The following is a 17,650-nucleotide window of genomic DNA, read 5'->3' on the forward strand; positions in this document are numbered from 1 at the left end:
TAGTGACATCAATTTTTTGACCAAGAAGAGTCTAGAATGTTTGTAAGAACCCTAAACTAGAGTGTCTCGAAGGTTCCTAAGCATGTTTGGGCTGCAATCTTTTGATGCTTGTAACATAGAGCTTGTGAGGCATATCAACAAAATGTCAAATGCTAGAGGACCATAATATTGATGTTCATAATAACCTCTCTCAGTTCTAGGAGATTTAATTTTGTTTGATATTGGCACAATGATCTCGGTTGATGATGAACCTCATAGTCTTCCTTAGTAAATTGGTGCATTAGCATGCAACTTTCAAACCATTTGTCATGGCATCATTTCGTCAATGTCATTAGCTCCGAATGGCCAGGTGAATCCCAGTGACACTATTATTTTGACCACAAAGAGCCTAGAATGTTTGTGAGCACCCTGAACTAGAGTGTCTCTATGGTTCGTTAAGCATGTTTGGGCCGTGATCTTTCGATGCTTGTATCTCAGAACTTGTGACGCATATTGATGAAATGTTAGATAATGGAGGATTGTGATATCAATTCCCATAATAACCTTTCTCAATTCTAGAAGATTCAATTCCATTTGATATTGGCACAAAGATCTCAGTTAATGCCAAACCTCACAATGTTGCTTAGTGAACTGATGCACCAGTGCACAACTTTCGAACCGTTCATCACTAGAAAGTTCACGAACACCACACATAAAAGTGCCCATAATGTGTATTAAACATATTTTAGAAATGATCTTTGAGGATCATAACTTAATGACCTTGTTGTTGATTTTTTTGTTGTGTTTGTGGTTAATTTGATGTTGAAAAATTTCAACGGCTTGCCTTTGCTTCTAGTTATTTGTCCTTAAGGAGGGATTTTGGTTTTGGGGCTACTTAAATATCTGGAGGAGTTCAACTCTTTTTTATAAGTGTGATATTGATTTCATAAACCATGAACACAATTCTAACGAACAAGACTACAATGAATAAGATTTCATAAATCATATACAAGATTCCAATTAATGAGAATTCAATGAACAATATTCTAATGAACATTATTAAAATAAAAAATATTCCATACACTATACAAATACACATGTGCAATAATTCACAATAATATAGTATATCAAAATATAAAATCATATATAAACTTGATGCAAATGTATGTCAAAATGTGGGAGGATCATTAAAATGGAGCCTTTTCGATGCACTCTGTGAACTCGCTAGATCCTGTATGAACAAAAAAGATAAAATCCAAGTTAAACTAGTTTATTAAATGATTTGTACATCTAAAACATAAATTTATTCAAATTCATATTGATCAATAATGAAGGCAACTCCATTCACCTCTCTCCCCACCTTCCTCTGTCACTCAGGAGTCCTCGCATATGTCCTCGACAAAGAATACACCTCACTAAGTCCAACCTAAACATGTTTGTATGGTTCTTAGATTGATCTCACACTTAAACTATAATGTTATCAATGATAACATAATAAATTACTAACATAATCAAGAATTCAAATTATAATTTACCTCTTGATCTCTAATCAACAAATATCAACTAGGTGACCAAAGATACAAAGCCCTACCAACCCCCCCTCCCCCCCATTCACATTAGGTGTTTCCTATGATAGTTAAAATTACATTTTTTACAAGGATGACAATTATTTCTTTATAATCTAAGAACATTAAGATAAGTAAAAAATATACATGGTATAGGGCTCTTACTACGAATGGAAATACCTAAGGCTCTGCAATGGTGAATATGGGTATCTACATCATCAAAGGCCACACCCTATAAAATAAACAATACAACAATATTTCATCAGTAAAAAAAACTAAACATGGCATATCTCTCTATATATGCATTTATAAACATTAAAACATATAATTACCTTCCCCTTGTTAATGGTTGGTGGTGCAACCCTCACACTATCCCCCATTGATAGGTGAAACCTGCAAGAGAAAAAGAACTAGATGAGAAATCATGTAAAATATAGAATCAAACATGAAATTAATGAGTAATCAAATAATACATACCGTAGAGGTCTCAAGGCCAAATGAAATGACCGAAAGTGTGATAACATCCAAATCTCTCATCTCCTCCTTTGTCATCAACTGGAAATTAATGAATCACATAATGTACTTAAGTATGAAGTTATAAAAATATTTTAAATATAAATATTGATTTAAAATTAACAATTCTATGATGAATAAAATTTATAGACTTACTATAACAAAAGGAGCCCATGTCTCTGCCCGCCCCTCCTCATCTCCTGCAAAAGTTGTGCTTGTCTCTACAACCATGTTTGTTGTGTCATCATCCCCAACCTCAAATTGAAACTCAAAATTAGTAATGGGACCAAAACAAATACTCTTGCAGATAACACAAGTATGCAACATACACATGTGAGGAAGTTCCAAATGTACTAGCCCCAACATCATCAACACGAGAAGGAAACAAGGACATAGTCTCGATGATTAGTAGACTGGTCAAATGATGAATGACTCCAATAGATGTCATGCTAGCCTTAGTGATAAAATCAAGATGCTGGATTGGAGGAGGGTCAAAGATATTAGGGGGGGAATGTAGTGACTTTTCTTTTCTTTGCCCTAGGTCTATCTTGTGGAGCTCCACCTGCTACACCCATATTTGACCTCATGCTCCAATAATTAACTTTCAACCATTTGACAAACTCAACATATAATGTTTTCAAGAAATATATGGGCACCTCCAAATTTTTGTGTGGTGGTTTGTCAAAAACCATCCACCAACGATCCCAAAAATGAGTTATAATGGCCTCATTAGTGTACCATTTAATTGACAACTTTGGCTTTCTAGGGTCAACTATTGCACCAATTTTTGGGTCAACAAATAGGTTAGTTGATTTTGTTTTACTAATATCAAGGGCTACAACCCCATCATAATCCAAGCCATCATCAAATTGGTAGTGCATCTCATTATGCCAACAAAGATTTGCATCATGTTGCCCCGGATGGGTCTCAATATTAGCCACAATAATATTAAGGGTGGATAGCATGGGAGATAAACCAAGGATAGTGTTATATGATTGTTTCACAACCTTCAATTGATTTAGATTTTCTTCAATTAGGTATTGGATTCGAGAAGGGTTTTGAGGGGGTAATGGTGGTTCTAGAATATTTTGAGGATCATTGTTCGGGCACAATTTGTTTGGAGGATCATTGTTTGATGAGGGATTGTTTGGAGGTTGGTTAGGGTATATCATGCCTATTTATAATGCAGATGAGCATATAATCACAATCTGAACAAACAATTTATAAATCAAACTAAAAAAATTCTATTTTCATTATAAAAACTTAAATTAAATTAACAAAACTAAATCAGTTAAAAAATAATAAAAAATGAAGTTATAGTTGGATGCAATTGGGAGTGAGAAATTGACAAGAAATTGTCATATACCCAAGTTTCTATCTGATACCTAATGCTAGGGTCGTGACTGTTGGAAACAAATGAGGAAAACAACATTCATAGTTCTTTTTAAATTTATGTGTAGGTTTCAGGTATCCAATATATCAGATACCTGTATTCGATATTCCTAGGTAGCCTTTTTTTTTGCTTTGGTATTAGGTGTTGGCGCTCAAAATTGTAGTCCAAATTTTGAGCACTTTTGAGAAAATTGAGCCCTATCAATGCTTTTAAAGTGCATTTATACCCGGCTATTAGTTTGAGGCCTAAGAGGTGTTTAATGCTTCTAACACCTTCCATTTAGTGTGTCTAGGTGTTCCATGAAGTTAAATTGAGATTCTGAGCCATTTCGTGAAGTCCTGTTTTGAGCATTTATCATTTTTGCATTTTTACCCTGTGTCAAAAAGCGATAGGAGGGCATGTTTGCAATTGAATATCTTGCACCCAGAAATGTTTTGTGACTCACCCCCATGAGAGTGTCTAGTGTCCATACCTGAGAGCCTATGTTTCAGATTTTGAGTCGTTTCGAGTCCGTTTGACTAGGTTTTGAATCCCTCAAAGTTGGTAGTTTAATGTTTTCATGCTAATGCACATTGCACATAATTCTGGGAAGCCCTGTTTGACGAGTTATAACTTTTGATCAATTGACCCAAATGTTGAAATTCCTTTTGTATTGCATTATAGACGTCAGAGACTTGTTATATTTCAAGTTTCAACTTATGACGAATCCGTTTGATCAATTTTCAAACAAGATTCCAAACGAAATTTCTATCTTTTTACTGGTGTCAATATTTGCAGATTGTTTGGTACCCCTGTCCGTGATATTATAACTTGAGATCCATGATTGGTAAGATTGAATGGATTGTACCCCTACATTTTCCTCTGAAAATAATTTAAGTGTGCCAGTTTGCAAGTTTTGACGAATCCATTTGCACACTTTTCCAGGCCAATTCCATTTGCAAAAAATCAATTTCTTGTAATTATTTCCAGTCAGCAAATCCAGGTAGCCCACTTTGAATGCTCGTTATTTGTGCCTTGTTATTCATCATGAGCCCAGATTGCAGATCCATGATGTTCTCATGACAAAGAACCAATGCCCTAATTTTCATCTTCCCAAGTGTCAGTTTACCTAGTTTTTGAAGCTGATTCTGAACCTAGTTTAGTGTTTTCTGACATGTTTTCTTGGAGGCAATTCTGAAAGGGTAACTTCGACGGTCAATATCTTTTGACTGGGAATTCGTCATGAGACGAGATTTGACAGGGTGCAAGTATGTGGAACAAAGAATCAATGTGCCAATTTTTGGAGCTCAGTTATCTATTTGGGTCAGTTTTTAAGGCCAGTCAAAGGGCCTCCTGGCATGAAATTGATAAGTTGCAGAAAGATGTGAAATGAGTTTTAAATTGGGGACTCATTGATTGACCTTTATTATAATAAGTTTGAGATGATTGGTAGTTCAGTCTGAGATGTTCAGTTGTTCGAAAACAAATTTTTTTTAGCCAGACCCAATTTGGGGCTTGACTAAATGTATCAAAGTTGTGATGATAACAAATATAACTGCCAATAATTTTGAATATTTAGATTGTGCTGAAAATGGAGGGAACATTTAGTTTTTAGGCACTTAAGATAATGCGAAAGAAGAATAGGATTTTGAAATATTCATGCCAACCCTATTTTTAATGATAGAAAGTCCACATATTCTCCATAGATAGGGAAAGAAGAGGATGAGAAAGCAGTGACAGATGATGTCTTACAACAAAATTCTGTGTTGAAGAAGAAATGAAGCCTCCTAATGAAACATAATTCTGGGATATTAGTGCTGAATGTTAATCAAGAAAAAGTGAATGTCCACACAGAGGAGGAAAATGTTTTTGAATTGCATGGGAATAGATTGACGAGCATGAGAAATTCAAGAATAAAATGAGGGTCTGCGTAAGATGGAATCCACACGCAAGGATAAGTACTTTTAAAATTGTTTTTTATTCATTCTTTTGACATCTTGTTCTTCACAGCTGCATTCAATGACCAGAAGAAGCTGCCAGTATAGAAGCAAAGGCGCCATGAAAGATAAGGAGCCACCTTTAAGAAAAAATGCAGTCAAAGTTGGGAGCTCAACTCACATGGGAGGAGACACGAAAGCGTATCCATGTAAGAGGAAATTCAGCGAATTTTGGAGCAAGGGAGGGTAGAAATGAAACGACCAATGTTAAAAATAAAAATCCTACATGCTCGCATTCCTCCATCCACACACAACGCATAGTCAGGGTTTCCTACTTTGTGCATTTCTTTCAAGTGCAACATTTTACACACCTCTACCTGCACATCTCGTGTTCGAAGTGCACCAACACCATCACAGAGTAGATAAAAACGTGAGCAAACATGATGAACATGCACTAAGTAAAGAAGGAGACACCAACAGTTAAAAAGGGATTCATGCCATGGACAGAGCAGTATCAATGCACAAAAAGGAAAAAACACAATCAAAGCCAATAAGAGGAACACACTTGCAAAGACCCCATGCTATGAAAACCCATATGAAATGGTTATAAGTGTAGAGAAAATCCATAAAGGAAGGTAGATGGAGAGATAGTTTGAACCAAATATCCCACATTGCCCATGGGTAAGACTTTTTAAGTCTTTAAATACTATCTTGTGCTATAGGCTTAATGTCAACAAGATAAGACCTTTTGAAGGTAAAGTTCACGCTTGAGGGGCCTAGTTGATAGTTGGAGGTGACATCAGTGAGACATATAGACTAAATTTTGAATGAAGATGCCCCTGTGGTGAGGTGGCAATGGAGGCTCAGATGACGCCACGTATCCGCTCGAGCGGCGGGGGCATACCCGCAAAACCAAAATGCACATGGGATAAGCAATGAGAGCATGTGAAATTTGGACAAGTGGCAGTGAGTCCTGCTCGAAGATGATGTGGTGCCACAAGTTTAAATCAAGGTGGATGTATGAACCACGTGGCTTGGATCGAGGGTGAGCGCATGCCCGCTTCCCAGAGTTGCACGAGGTTTAAAAATTGCAAGTTTGCGGGACACTGCCACATGGAAGTGGGTCCCATGTGCGATGACTTGGCACTTGATGGAAGGCTTGGCCAATCAAACACTGCCACATGGCAGTCGGTCAACAAAGGGTTGACCCGAAGTCAGAGGGTAGGGAAAATATAAAATCTTTGAAAAGATCAAATTTTTGATATATTTTCTCAAAAATGCACATGAATAAGTTTTAAAATAAAAAGAGGCTTTTTAATGTAAGTCTAAACTCTAGATTAATTTGAATTTTTGAAAAAAATTAAAATATTAAAGTTGCAGACCTGAATAGTTATACCAAGAGAGCATTTTTCAAATTAACTTTTAAGGGGTTTCCGAGAGGCTAAGTATGCAATGTTATATATCATCAAAATCGTGAGAAGATGCACTTTCTGATTTTGAGGTCAGTTTTTGCACAAAATTCCACTAGTTCAAGCTACAGGAGGATTTTTCTCAGGTTCTTCTCTTGCAACCAAATTTAGGTATCAGATTTCAATTATGATTTCTAGCAAGGTAATGACCTGAATGTGGTTAAAAGGAAATGAAAATTCAGTTGGGGTTGAATTTGATCACATTCTAAATAGTTAAACCTCAATTCCTCCGCTATTTCATAATGCAGTTCAAATTTTTGTTGCATAAAGGTTTCATCATTTAGCTAAGATATTTAGAAGTTTGTTACAGAATAATGATGAAATCAAATCAGATCAGATGGAAGAGAGAGGTTAGAGAGAATCTTTTCTCTGCTAGGAGAGGGAATCTCAAGTGGATAGATGTCAGTTGAATAATAGATCTGAGAATTCATCTCCTCCTATATCTTTCTATCTTTCTTTCATTGTAAGGGTTGGCAGTTTTCTCTGGGTAATACCAGCAGGGTTCCAGCGTTTTACTATAAAACCATTTTCTTGAGCATATTTCTCTTTTATGAGCAACATTAAGAAGGATAATACATATAGTTCAGATCTGTTAGGTGTTTTCTATGTTTTCATTTCATGCATATGACTGTATAATTTCAAGGAAATTAATACAAAGAGCAACATATTCATTAGTTTCATTCTGATTCTCGTATCCTCTTATCAGTGATCTTCAATGTTTTATGATCTTTGAACAAAGAGCTTAGGTTGTAGTTGCAGTCCCTTAAGGTTGTATGTTATTTCATTATTGCTTATGACTCAAGAAGTTATGTAAATGCTTCAGGGAATTAACAAAGTTGCAAGTTTACTGATGGGGATATCATGTAAGAATGAGGTTCAGATTGAGCACAGATGTCTATTTACAAGGTAAATAGATAGATCATATATCTGAATATATGAATAAGTATCAGATATCCATATGTATGCACTTGATTCATAGATTTGCCTAATGGATTAGGCACTGATCAGTTACAAGATCATTAAAGTCTTACTACTGCATATCTGAGGGTTTGTTGAATTCAACATTAGTAATTAAACATTCTTTCTCTTTCATGTTGAAGGACCTAAATGTTTAACCCTCACTCAGCTCATGAGATTCATAGCTTTGCATTTAGCTATTGTAGATCTGTGTCATTTCATGAGTCATTAGGAGAAATAAGGGTAAAATATGCTTAATAGATTCAGGGATATGTTTTTGCACTGGTACGATATCATTTGAATCTAAGGTCTACCCACCTAGGTTTAGCAGAGCTTGAAGTAGAAGAAGGGTCATGCCTTATAGTTGGCCTGTTGTCAGAAATGGCATGTTGAGAATGGGAGTTAGCTGCCCCTAGATATGTCAGTTTCTCAGTGGGATAATTGAAAACCCTCTAGCATTTTCAAACACCAACATTAGGAATGGGGGAAAAAAGTCAAAGAAAATTCCAAAATGCTTTTGGACACTTTTAGATTTTTTTTTTCCCACATCGCTAATTTTTGGACCACCATGATCCTGCACATTCCCAAAAAAAATAATGATAATCAATGCTAAAGCATCTCTTAGATTTTTTTTTGGCAAAAATGGATGATGCCACTATATTTTATTAAAAATAGTAATAACTAGTTTGATAACTCCATGGGGAATGAACTAGCAAGAAAACCCTATTTCCTCATTGTATTACAATAGATACAAAATGGCGAATGCAAACCTCATTGAAAGTTTTCCATTACATGTACAAAATATAAAAAACTCTACAATTGGGAACTTTAATTTGACTCCTTTATAAAAAGTTGTGCTAGAATAGGAAAGGAAGACAATACATTTGGGTGGGTATTAAGGTTGGGATGTGTTGTAGAAGCAACAAACTCTAATTTTTAATCATTACATCTAATATTTTCTAAATTATCTACCACTAAATTACCTTCCCTATAAACATGAGATATATAATATTCTTGAAATAAATTCAATAACTGTGATATCTACTTTGAAATATATGCAATATCCCAATTGTAAGAATTTCTTGAAAGACATACATTAATTACAACCATTGAGTCACCCTCAATATGAGATGAACGAAAACAATTCCTTCTTGCTAATATTAAGCCATCTAGCAAAGCATGTGCCTCTTCATTGTTATTTGTCCTTGATGGTAAAGGTTGTGCTTTGATTGCCAAAACCTTCCCATAGTCATCCCAAATGGAAGTTCCAATTCCTAATTTTTTGGGGTTTCCACATGATGCACCATCAAAGTTAGTCTTACCAAAACTAGATGATGGGGGAGTCCATGTGACTTTTGATCTATCAACTTTACCAATTAATTTCCGGTTTGGATGAGTTTCAATTAGAATGCGAATAACTTTCTATTCCTAGATGACACTAGTATCCCAAACTAAGAGATAATGTTGAAACTTACTGAAGCAATAGACAAATTGACACTTTTAAATATAGATTTCTCAATTTTCTCTTGCACCTTGTTCACCTGAGAAGAATCATGATGAAAATTTTGCTTGTTTCTTTCCCACCAAAGTGCCCAAACATTTGCTAAATGTGTACACTTCCAAATATCATGAAACAATAATTTAGGATAAAGCATGGGCCATGATTGAAAAAGATCCCACAAGTTGTTTGGAAGTGACATCATATAATTGAGATTCTTGAGCACATGTAACCAAAACTATTGCACATATGGACATTGTAATAGTAAGTGATCTGCAATCTCCTAGCTTTCTTTACATAAAAAACACTTAAAGGGCTAAGTTGTTAAAAGTCTAAAAAGTTTATTATGTTTCCAGATCATTTTCTTTAAAGCAATTCATGTGAAGAATCCTAGTTTTGGAAGCACAACGGTATTCCAAAAAAGAGTGAAGGCACAATATGATGGTCTATTCTTAGCCTAATTTTGTAATGCCTTATAACCTTCTTTAACAAAATTCCTACCATGTTTTGAAGGAGCCCACCTTCCCACATACTTATCTTGAGAAAAATAAATAATTCCTTTTCTTAAAAATACCTGATAAAAAGGAACATTGATTATTTTCAAGAGGTAAGTATGTAGGATTCTTCCAAATACCCTTGCCCGAGTGTATCTCAATTTCATCTACAAAATCCATCAATTTTATACCTCAATAATGGTTAGTGATTTGTGTGATCTCCAATGCTTGAGGAGTGTTTACAAGAGGTTAGAAATCCAACCAATAATTTGACCAGAAAGAGACATTTATCCCATTATGTACTTCCTGTGTGATATAATTGGAGACCACCTCTCTTGAAGCCATCATAAAATTCCAAATTACTGAACCCTTTGGAGGGTTTTCTAATGTGAACATTTGTAGTAGATCATCATTATCCAAATAGTTCTTAGAAATCATAGAACATCACTTCTTTTCTAGCCTCTCATACATAAACCAAACAAGTTTACCTACAAATGCTTTATTTATATTTAGGAGTTTATGTAAGCCCACTCCTCAATCAGACTTTAGATAAAAGATCTATATTTATGATATAAGGGGAATATTTTTAACCCCATACATGTTATCGCTCCAAAGGAAGCTTCTAATTAGATTTTCAATATGACAAATAAATGATGCAAGTGTCTTCAAGAAAAAAATAATAATAATTTGGAATTATTGTTAATATTTATTTAGTTAACAAGATTCTCCCTAACAGTGATAGTCACCTCACTTTCCAGGTTAAAACTCTATTTTTAATTCTCTCAATAATGTTGTTCTAGTAGATTACTTTGTTTGCACCTGTGAACAAAAAGAAATTCCCAAGTATGTTGATGGAAGTTCACCCACTAAAAATTCTAAGATATTTTGAATCTTGTTAGCCAAATCTAAAGTTGTGTTGAAAAAGTAGATTTTTAATTTTTTCTTATTAACCTTCTGACCTAAAGCTAATGAGTATGCTTAGAGAGTTCTCTTGATCTATCAAGCTTCTTGAGTTGATGCAAAGCCAAAAAGTAGTTTGTCATCCACAAAAACAGAGTGTCTAACTAACTCGTTAATGCCTATAATTGAAGAACCTTTCCATCACAATTGTAGCTATTGGAACTTAATTGATCTACTCAATGCTTGCAATATCATGATAAAAAAGAATCAGAGATAAAGGATCACCTTGTATGACCCCTTGTGAAGATGAGGAAAAACTAGCTAGAGTACTATTAATAATGATTGAGAATCATGCACCACATATATATACTTTTACCCATAATTTATACTAGGCAATAGAGAAACCAAACTTATCCAACATTTTGAATAAAAAATCCCTGCGAAGCCTATCATAAGCTTTCATCATATCTAACTTAATAACAAAATTTGAAGTTTGATGCGTATTAATGGAATGTAAGACTTCATGTGCTACCAAGGCACCTTCCATTGTTTCCCTTCCTAGCAAAAAACCCCCTTGCTCTAGGGAGATTATACTTGGTATTAATTTCTTCAATTTGAGGTATATACTTTTAGTAAATATTTTATACATTATATTGCACAATGAAATGGTTTTGAAATCTACAAGCGTCTTAGGGTCTTTAACCTTAGTTATAAGAGCAATATTATTAGTATTAAAGTTTCACATCATCACCTTATTTTTCCTTGATTCCTCCAATGCCACCAAGAGACCCCAACAAATAAAATCCCAACATTTTTAAACAAAGAGCATTTTGAAGCCATCAAGCTTGGGGTTTTTATCTAGAAGTAAAGAATATATACATATACATATATATGTGTGTGTGTGTGTGTGTGTGTGTGTGTGTGTGTGTGTGTGTGTGTGTGTGTGTGTGTGTGTGTGTGTGTGTGTGTGTGTGTGTGTGTGTGTATGAAGTTCCACTATAGTGAATGGTGCCATCAACATGATATTATCCTAATTTGGAACTAAAGTTGGGATATTATTTAATAACTCATCTTGTTGTTTCTATAAGGGTATATCGACCTCCTAAGGGTCTAACAAAATTTTAAAGAATTTTCACCTTCCCACTGAATACCTTCAAAATCAAGAACATTATTCCTTGAATCTAAATCTTTTAGGAAGATTAACACTACCAACACATTTCTATTTTACAAAAGAATGATTTTTTTGGTATTTCCGTTCCCCTTATGCAACCATAGCTCTAGTAATTTTTGTCTCCAATATGCCTATTCTTGTGAACACAATTCCTCCCACTCTTCCTGTAATTGTTTCTATTTTTTTTTAAAGTATCACTATCCAAACCATGATGAATGATTTGATTGTTAATCTAATAAATTTTTGTTTGACAACCTCTTTCTATGAGAAAACATTTTTGGAAACATATACATTCCAATTTTTAATCTGATTCTTCATATGTTTGAGTTTTGACCAAAATTGATACATCTTGGTGCCCCTAATAAGTCATATGTTACACCACCATTACCTCAATAAAAAAGGAAATTAAGAATGTTTGAACCACATTCGTCCAAACTTAAAAGATGGCCTATGTTTGTGGGTAGGAAAAGGAGACAAATTTATTATCAAATCAATTAGAAAATGATCAAATCTTGAGAAGGCCATTATATATGATGAAATAACATAGCTTTGTCTTCTCCACAACCAGGATATCCAAAATCTATCCAGTCTCTCAACTATTTGAAGGAAACCCATCTACTTATATTCCAAGTATGACTACCAAAATCAGGTATCATATCTAATAAATCATTATCCACTAGGAATGAAGAGAAATATTGCATGGCCCAAGCCAGAGGAAAATACCTCCAATCTTTTCATCCTTATTTAGAATGAAATTATAGTCACCATCCATGATAACATTAAGGTCTTGGATTCCCTTAATTACTCCCTTTAAAATTTTCTCACAACCTTCTCTTATAATTTGTAACAGATGGGTCATAAACATTTAAAAGGTGAAAATAATGTTGGAAGCATCGTACCTTTATCAACTACCAATTTTCTTGTTGATGAATCATCTAGGGTTTCACCATCTATTGATAGAACTTTGTTTCACTCATTGAAAAAATTACATTTATCACCAGACTGGAATGTTCAGCCAATATCACTTGAAAGAGCATAGAGAGGAACTCTCGATTCCCAAGCTTCTTTAGATCAGTTCTTGATCATGCAAGGAATAGGAAAAGTTGGATGAGGGGGGTGATTGTATGTATAATAAGGCTAGAAAAGTCTTCAATGAGTCTTTGAGTTCATAGGATTTTGGCAGGGAATCATGTGAACACAAAGACTCATTGAAGACTTTGCATGCCTTATTATAAATAGTCAACCCCCCTCATCCAAATTTTCCTATTCCTTGCACAATGGAAACCTGAACTATAGGAGCTTGGGAGTCAAGAGTTCCTCTCTCTTCTTGTTGATAAAGAGAGGAATGTTGATAGGGTACCATACCTTTATCAACTGCCAATTTCATTGTTGATGAATCATGTAGGATTTCACCATCTATTGATATAACTTTGTTTCATGCATTGACAAAATAACATTTATCACCAGACTGGAATGTTTAGCCAATATTGCCTGAAAGAGCATAGAGAGAAACTCTCAACTCCCAACCTCCTTTAGATCAGGTCTTGATCGTGCAAGGAATAGGAAAATTTGGATGAGGGGGGTGATTGTATGTATAATAAGGCAGTAAAAGTCTTCAACAAGTCTTTGTGTTCATAGGATTTTGGTAGGGAATCATGTGAACGCAAAGACTCATTGAAGATTTTCATGCCATATTATAAATAGAGTCACCCCCCTCATCCAAAATTTCCTATTCCTTGCACAATGGAAACCTGATCCATAGGAGCTTGGGAGTCGAGAGTTCCTCTCTCTGCTCTTTCAAATGATATTGGCTAAACATTCTAGTGTGGTGATAATTGTTATTCTACAGGCAGTGTGTGAAATAAGTTCTATCAATAGATGAATGGCACTAAGAGGGTCTCTTGAGCCTTCACATGAGTCTCTTGCATTGTATTAGTGAGTCTTGACATCATTCGATCCTGTTTAGTGTAAAATCTAGGCTAGGAAAGTTCGAGTTCGCTAGCTTTGTCAAAATTTGGCTTCGAATTTGAAGACCCTAACTGGTCTCCACCCCGATGACAATTCAACGAGTATCATTTCCCCCAAAATTGTTCTCTATGACATGCCTTTGATAGTTGTGGTCATCAGCTATCCCAATAGAGTTTGTAGAACTCAGACCCACAATTTAAAATAAGAAAAACAAGAAGACAAATAAAAAGGGTAAGGCCACTAGGTCTCAACCTACGACCACTACACAAAGTGTAACTACATCCCAATTACCACCAAGGGCAATGACACTCCTCTATTGAAATATTGTTTTCATGGCACATTTATCCATCTCTATTTTGACCACTTCCTAGAAGTCCATGTTTTTAAACTTTTCAGATAATGACATTTTCTCATGTTGACATTTGCTTGTAGAGTTCCCATTTTGTACAAGCTTTGTACCAATTATGTTTAGTAGATCATACTCTCAGTGCCTAACAATGTAAAATTTAAAAACTATAAAAAATTCACATGCCACATTGAATGTTCTTCTCTCAAATGTCAACCCTCTACATGTGACAGACAAGGAAGGAAATATGGTTTTCTTTTGTTGACCATAAAAGAGTATAGTTGTAATTTCCATCTATCATACATATTCCAATGAAAATATCCTCTCTGTCACATGTATTGGAAGTTTTTAGGGTTCTACTATTGAAATTTAAAACCTTAACACATTGTACTCTTCCATAAAGTACCAGTCAACCAATTGAATTTAACTTCCTGGTTGAATGAATTGTTTACAAGACACAAGCAATCAAGGCATTGAAGTGCCTATAATTTTATGATAAAAGGGTGCTAAAAAGAAGTCTAAAAAGTGGTTGTAGTGCCCTTGGAGATCACTCTCCTAATCACATGTGTCCATTAAAATATTGGTTTACCAAAATCAAGCTGAAGCTTGTTTGTTTCAAATATTTGATGATGCTTTGATAACAAAATATAGCACAAGTAGGTTGTGTATCTAAATATTTTATGTCAGTGTGAGTTAGAAGTTAAAATTCTCTTAATCATTAACAATTTTTCTTGCATACAATCAATAATGTGTTGAATATAATGTTAGAATCTTTTAGAATAACTGAGAGGGGGGGTGAATTAGTTATTCAAGGTCCCAAATGCCCTAATAAAACTTTTTTTTTCCACCAAATGTAGTGAACTCATAAACCTTTTAACCATCCAAGCTTAAATCAATCATATTAGCAAGCTACAGTAAATCAACATGCAAAGGTAAAACATGCAAGATCAACACATGACACAATGATTTACGTGGAAACCCAATTTGGGAAAAACCACCAGTAACATGCTACTTGATTCTCACTCTTCTGAAGTGATGCCCTATTAAAGGCCTGCCCTGTTAAAGGCTTACAACACACTGTTAAATGTGACCTTGTTAGAGGATTTCACCAAACTGTTAGGAATGGGCCTCGTTAAAGGACTTTAGAACATTCACTGGGAATGTCACCCTGTTAAAGGATTTATCTCATGGCTATCAAACCAACCTAAGTCCATAGGATTTAAACTAATTGTTACAATTGCTAGAAAGTAACAACAATGAACTTTTGATCTGATATAACTTACAACATACTTTGTAGATTTTAGATCACACTTTCAGTTTAGTCCTTATGCTTGGCTTTTTTCAGCTCTGACTGCTTGTCATCTATTCAAGCTTCGTCTGCTTGAGTCTTCTAACTCACTGTACTAATGCATCCATATCAGGGGTCTTCTTACTGAAACAGAGTAACTATGCTCTCTTTCCTCTTTTCCACCTTCTTCAGCACTTTACACTTTCATGCTTGACCACCCCTCTCTCATTAATTTTTTTCATTAACTAATGACTCCTTATATAGAGATCTGATATGCCTTTGCCGCTCAATTCTCCCTCTTCACTTTTAGGGTTTCAATATGGATTAGGTAAAATACAATGTATCTACCCCATATCTTGTTCTCTTCTAGAAACTTTGCCAACTGTATCCTCAAAAATGTTTTACATGGTGTTCTGTGCCACTAGCTCATCATTCTTATCTTCTATTTAATTTACAAACTTCTAAGTAATAACCTTGTCGGCTCAGTTCTGGCGAATCTTCGATCTTCGAAATAATGCAGCAACTCGGCATTATTTGTTTTACTGATGCTCGGCATCTCAGTGTTACTCGACATGTAAAAAACTGTGTTACTCGGCACTTACAGAAAACTGTGTTACTCGGCACCTACAGAAAACTGTGTTACTTGGCACCTACAGAAAACTATGTTACTCGGCACCTACTCTTTACTCGGCACCTGAAGATCACTCGGCTTATATGATATACTTGGCACCTGAAGATCACTTGGCTTATATGATATACTCGGCACCTTCTCTTAGTTGAGCTTTGTAAAAGACTTAGCTAACACCTAACCTCTTTAATATGTTTCAGTGTGCCCTTTTTTCTGTATCTTATAGTATGTTATCAAATACACTTTTTCATCAATGGCTTAGCTGATCCTAGTACTTCATTACAACATCATAACTTCAACCTTTCTCTAGGTGTTCTAGTTACATCTTATTGATTGCCACCACCTTGTCAACCAACTAATTGATAGTATTTGGATCACTAAAGCAATTGTCATTCCTGCAAGTAGCAAGTTTGACATCAATGACAAAACAATGATTGAGAACATTCTTTATCATTCCAAAAACTCTTATTATCAATTCAATCATTTCTAACAATCTCCCTCTTTGGCATTGATGGAAAACCAAACTGATCAATGGATCAACTTAGTTACCACCAAAACTGATTGTATATATTATCTGCTTCTTTTCTGTGCTGCTGTATTTTTACTACTGATTGCATATATCTCCCTCTTTCATATATATCTCCCTCTTTCTTTGCATAGATCAGTTTCATCATATTTCTCCCTCTTTGACATAAATGCCAAAGATGAAGCATCTTTATCATGCAAAATATAAGCTTTGGCTTTTTCTTTGTCTTTCTCCCTCTGTCACCATGCTTGTGACTGATTTGGAGTTTTTGTTCCTGCTGTCATCCTTTGCATCAACCTATTACTGTTCCAATGTTTGATTTCTATTGATGCAAGGCAGCTTCCTTGTTGCCTTAAACTGCTTGAGTTAGGGCTATTACCCCCAACTTGCCTCTAAGATATTCATAAGCATCCTTGGGCAATGGTTTGGTGAAAATATCTGCAATTTGTTCCTTTGTGTGAATGTACTCCAGCTTCACTTGTTTGTCTTCTACCAATTCTCTGACATAATGATACTTGATTTCAATGTGCTTTGTTTTTGCATGCATTACTGGATTTTTGGATATGTTTATAGCACTTGTATTGTCACAATACAATATCACATGTTTGGTTACCTCTTCTTTCATTCCATTCAATAGATGTGTGAGCCATACAATGTTTGTGCAACTGACTGCAACTGCCACATATTCTGACTCTGCAGTGGACTGGGATGTGCATGTTTGTTTCTTACTAGTCCAGGTAACTAGCCTTTTGCCTAAAAATAATGCACCTCCACTTGTGCTTTTTCTGTCATCAATGTTTCCTCCCCAATCTACATCAGTGTATGTATTGAGTTCAAATTTCTCACTCTTTTTGTAGTATAGACCAAAGTTGTCAGTTCCTTTGAGATATCTCATTATTCTTTTTACTGCTATAAGATGGTTTTCTTTAGGATTAGCAGAGAACCTAGCCACTATTCCAACTGCTAATGCTATGTCTGGTCTCCTGTGTACTACATACTGTAATTTTCCAATCATGGATCTGTACATTGTTTGATTGAC

Source organism: Cupressus sempervirens, chromosome 6 (genome assembly GCF_028749045.1).
Source record: "Cupressus sempervirens isolate cs-2001-9-10 chromosome 6, ASM2874904v1, whole genome shotgun sequence".
In the NCBI taxonomy this organism is placed as follows: domain Eukaryota; kingdom Viridiplantae; phylum Streptophyta; class Pinopsida; order Cupressales; family Cupressaceae; genus Cupressus; species Cupressus sempervirens.